The sequence below is a fragment of the Musa acuminata genome, unplaced genomic scaffold, assembly GCF_036884655.1.
Source record: "Musa acuminata AAA Group cultivar baxijiao unplaced genomic scaffold, Cavendish_Baxijiao_AAA HiC_scaffold_523, whole genome shotgun sequence".
Taxonomy (NCBI): Eukaryota; Viridiplantae; Streptophyta; class Magnoliopsida; order Zingiberales; family Musaceae; genus Musa; species Musa acuminata.
The window spans coordinates 62,501-67,500 of record NW_027020768.1 but is presented as its reverse complement, the minus strand read 5'-3'; positions in this window follow the sequence as shown (position 1 = coordinate 67,500).

Here is a 5,000-nt window from a genome sequence, read left to right as displayed (position 1 = left end):
CGCTCTCGACGGTCACCGCGCAACGCAAGAACAGGCCAAAAACTGGCCAAAACGGCCCAAAAACGGGCCAAAACTGGCCATTTTTGGCTGCGCGAGCGAGCGGCGAGCGGCGGACAGCGAGCGAAGCGAGAGGCAGCACCGTCCCTGCTATACGAAAGCCCCATCCAGCCCTGTGCCACCCGGGGGGTTCCAGGGTGCTGAGATGGCTGACATTTTGCTCCGCTCACGACGGTCGCCGCGGCACACAAGAACAGCCCAAAAACAGGCCAAAACAGCCCAAAAACGGGCCAAAACTGGCCATTTTTGGCTGCGCGAGCGAGCAGCGAGCGGCGGACAGCGAGCGAAGCGAGAGGCAGCACCGTCCCTGCTATACGAAAGCCCCATCCAGCCCTGTGCCACCCGGGGGGTTCCAGGGTGCTGAGATGGCTGACGTTTTGCTCCGCTCACGACGGTCACCGCGGCACGCAAGAACAGGCCAAAAACTGGCCAAAACAGCCCAAAAACGGGCCAAAACTGGCCATTTTTTGCTGCGCGAGCGAGCGGAGAGCGGCGAACAGCGAGCGAAGCGCGAGGCAGCACCGTCCCTGCTATACGAAAGCCCCATCCAGCCCTGTGCCACCCGGGGGGTTCCAGGGTGCTGAGATGGCTGACATTTTGCTCCGCTCACGACGGTCACCGCGCCACACAAGAACAGCCCAAAAACAGGCCAAAACAGCCCAAAAACGGGCCAAAACTGGCCATTTTTGGCTGCGCGAGCGAGCGGCGAGCGGCGAACAGCGAGCGAAGCGAGAGGCAGCACCGTCCCTGCTATACGAAAGCCCCATCCAGCCCTGTGCCACCCGGGGGGTTCCAGGGTGCTGAGATGGCTGACGTTTTGCTCCGCTCACGACGGTCACCGCACCACGCAAGAACAGGCCAAAAACTGGCCAAAACAGCCCAAAAACGGGCCAAAACTGGCCATTTTTGGCTGCGCGAGCGAGCGGCGAGCGGCGAACAGCGAGCGAAGCGAGAGGCAGCACCGTCCCTGCTATACGAAAGCCCCATCCAGCCCTGTGCCACCCGGGGGGTTCCAGGGTGCTGAGATGGCTGACGTTTTGCTCCGCTCTCGACGGTCACCGCGCAATGCAAGAACAGGCCAAAAACTGGCCAAAACGGCCCAAAAACGGGCCAAAACTGGCCATTTTTGGCTGCGCGAGCGGCGAGCGGCGGACAGCGAGCGAAGCGAGAGGCAGCACCGTCCCTGCTATACGAAAGCCCCATCCAGCCCTGTGCCACCCGGGGGGTTCCAGGGTGCTGAGATGGCTGACGTTTTGCTCCGCTCTCGACGGTCACCGCGCAATGCAAGAACAGGCCAAAAACTGGCCAAAACGGCCCAAAAACGGGCCAAAACTGGCCATTTTTGGCTGCGCGAGCGAGCGGCGAGCGGCGGACAGCGAGCGAAGCGAGAGGCAGCACCGTCCCTGCTATACGAAAGCCCCATCCAGCCCTGTGCCACCCGGGGGGTTCCAGGGTGCTGAGATGGCTGACGTTTTGCTCCGCTCTCGACGGTCACCGCGCAATGCAAGAACAGGCCAAAAACTGGCCAAAACGGCCCAAAAACGGGCCAAAACTGGCCATTTTTGGCTGCACGAGCGAGCGGCGAGCGGCGGACAGCGAGCGAAGCGAGAGGCAGCACCGTCCCTGCTATACGAAAGCCCCATCCAGCCCTGTGCCACCCGGGGGGTTCCAGGGTGCTGAGATGGCTGACGTTTTGCTCCGCTCTCGACGGTCACCGCGCAATGCAAGAACAGGCCAAAAACTGGCCAAAACGGCCCAAAAACGGGCCAAAACTGGCCATTTTTGGCTGCACGAGCGAGCGGCGAGCGGCGGACAGCGAGCGAAGCGAGAGGCAGCACCGTCCCTGCTATACGAAAGCCCCATCCAGCCCTGTGCCACCCGGGGGGTTCCAGGGTGCTGAGATGGCTGACGTTTTGCTCCGCTCTCGACGGTCACCGCGCAATGCAAGAACAGGCCAAAAACTGGCCAAAACGGCCCAAAAACGGGCCAAAACTGGCCATTTTTGGCTGCACGAGCGAGCGGCGAGCGGCGGACAGCGAGCGAAGCGAGAGGCAGCACCGTCCCTGCTATACGAAAGCCCCATCCAGCCCTGTGCCACCCGGGGGGTTCCAGGGTGCTGAGATGGCTGACGTTTTGCTCCGCTCTCGACGGTCACCGCGCAATGCAAGAACAGGCCAAAAACTGGCCAAAACGGCCCAAAAACGGGCCAAAACTGGCCATTTTTGGCTGCGCGAGCGAGCGGCGAGCGGCGGACAGCGAGCGAAGCGAGAGGCAGCACCGTCCCTGCTATACGAAAGCCCCATCCAGCCCTGTGCCACCCGGGGGGTTCCAGGGTGCTGAGATGGCTGACGTTTTGCTCCGCTCTCGACGGTCACCGCGCAATGCAAGAACAGGCCAAAAACTGGCCAAAACGGCCCAAAAACGGGCCAAAACTGGCCATTTTTGGCTGCACGAGCGAGCGGCGAGCGGCGGACAGCGAGCGAAGCGAGAGGCAGCACCGTCCCTGCTATACGAAAGCCCCATCCAGCCCTGTGCCACCCGGGGGGTTCCAGGGTGCTGAGATGGCTGACGTTTTGCTCCGCTCTCGACGGTCACCGCGCAATGCAAGAACAGGCCAAAAACTGGCCAAAACGGCCCAAAAACGGGCCAAAACTGGCCATTTTTGGCTGCACGAGCGAGCGGCGAGCGGCGGACAGCGAGCGAAGCGAGAGGCAGCACCGTCCCTGCTATACGAAAGCCCCATCCAGCCCTGTGCCACCCGGGGGGTTCCAGGGTGCTGAGATGGCTGACGTTTTGCTCCGCTCTCGACGGTCACCGCGCAATGCAAGAACAGGCCAAAAACTGGCCAAAACGGCCCAAAAACGGGCCAAAACTGGCCATTTTTGGCTGCGACGAGCGAGCGGCGAGCGGCGGACAGCGAGCGAAGCGAGAGGCAGCACCGTCCCTGCTATACGAAAGCCCCATCCAGCCCTGTGCCACCCGGGGGGTTCCAGGGTGCTGAGATGGCTGACGTTTTGCTCCGCTCTCGACGGTCACCGCGCAATGCAAGAACAGGCCAAAAACTGGCCAAAACGGCCCAAAAACGGGCCAAAACTGGCCATTTTTGGCTGCACGAGCGAGCGGCGAGCGGCGGACAGCGAGCGAAGCGAGAGGCAGCACCGTCCCTGCTATACGAAAGCCCCATCCAGCCCTGTGCCACCCGGGGGGTTCCAGGGTGCTGAGATGGCTGACGTTTTGCTCCGCTCTCGACGGTCACCGCGCAATGCAAGAACAGGCCAAAAACTGGCCAAAACGGCCCAAAAACGGGCCAAAACTGGCCATTTTTGGCTGCACGAGCGAGCGGCGAGCGGCGGACAGCGAGCGAAGCGAGAGGCAGCACCGTCCCTGCTATACGAAAGCCCCATCCAGCCCTGTGCCACCCGGGGGGTTCCAGGGTGCTGAGATGGCTGACGTTTTGCTCCGCTCTCGACGGTCACCGCGCAATGCAAGAACAGGCCAAAAACTGGCCAAAACGGCCCAAAAACGGGCCAAAACTGGCCATTTTTGGCTGCACGAGCGAGCGGCGAGCGGCGGACAGCGAGCGAAGCGAGAGGCAGCACCGTCCCTGCTATACGAAAGCCCCATCCAGCCCTGTGCCACCCGGGGGGTTCCAGGGTGCTGAGATGGCTGACGTTTTGCTCCGCTCTCGACGGTCACCGCGCAATGCAAGAACAGGCCAAAAACTGGCCAAAACGGCCCAAAAACGGGCCAAAACTGGCCATTTTTGGCTGCACGAGCGAGCGGCGAGCGGCGGACAGCGAGCGAAGCGAGAGGCAGCACCGTCCCTGCTATACGAAAGCCCCATCCAGCCCTGTGCCACCCGGGGGGTTCCAGGGTGCTGAGATGGCTGACGTTTTGCTCCGCTCTCGACGGTCACCGCGCAATGCAAGAACAGGCCAAAAACTGGCCAAAACGGCCCAAAAACGGGCCAAAACTGGCCATTTTTGGCTGCACGAGCGAGCGGCGAGCGGCGGACAGCGAGCGAAGCGAGAGGCAGCACCGTCCCTGCTATACGAAAGCCCCATCCAGCCCTGTGCCACCCGGGGGGTTCCAGGGTGCTGAGATGGCTGACGTTTTGCTCCGCTCTCGACGGTCACCGCGCAATGCAAGAACAGGCCAAAAACTGGCCAAAACGGCCCAAAAACGGGCCAAAACTGGCCATTTTTGGCTGCACGAGCGAGCGGCGAGCGGCGGACAGCGAGCGAAGCGAGAGGCAGCACCGTCCCTGCTATACGAAAGCCCCATCCAGCCCTGTGCCACCCGGGGGGTTCCAGGGTGCTGAGATGGCTGACGTTTTGCTCCGCTCTCGACGGTCACCGCGCAATGCAAGAACAGGCCAAAAACTGGCCAAAACGGCCCAAAAACGGGCCAAAACTGGCCATTTTTGGCTGCACGAGCGAGCGGCGAGCGGCGGACAGCGAGCGAAGCGAGAGGCAGCACCGTCCCTGCTATACGAAAGCCCCATCCAGCCCTGTGCCACCCGGGGGGTTCCAGGGTGCTGAGATGGCTGACGTTTTGCTCCGCTCTCGACGGTCACCGCGCAATGCAAGAACAGGCCAAAAACTGGCCAAAACGGCCCAAAAACGGGCCAAAACTGGCCATTTTTGGCTGCACGAGCGAGCGGCGAGCGGCGGACAGCGAGCGAAGCGAGAGGCAGCACCGTCCCTGCTATACGAAAGCCCCATCCAGCCCTGTGCCACCCGGGGGGTTCCAGGGTGCTGAGATGGCTGACGTTTTGCTCCGCTCTCGACGGTCACCGCGCAATGCAAGAACAGGCCAAAAACTGGCCAAAACGGCCCAAAAACGGGCCAAAACTGGCCATTTTTGGCTGCACGAGCGAGCGGCGAGCGGCGGACAGCGAGCGAAGCGAGAGGCAGCACCGTCCCTGCTATACGAAAGCCCCA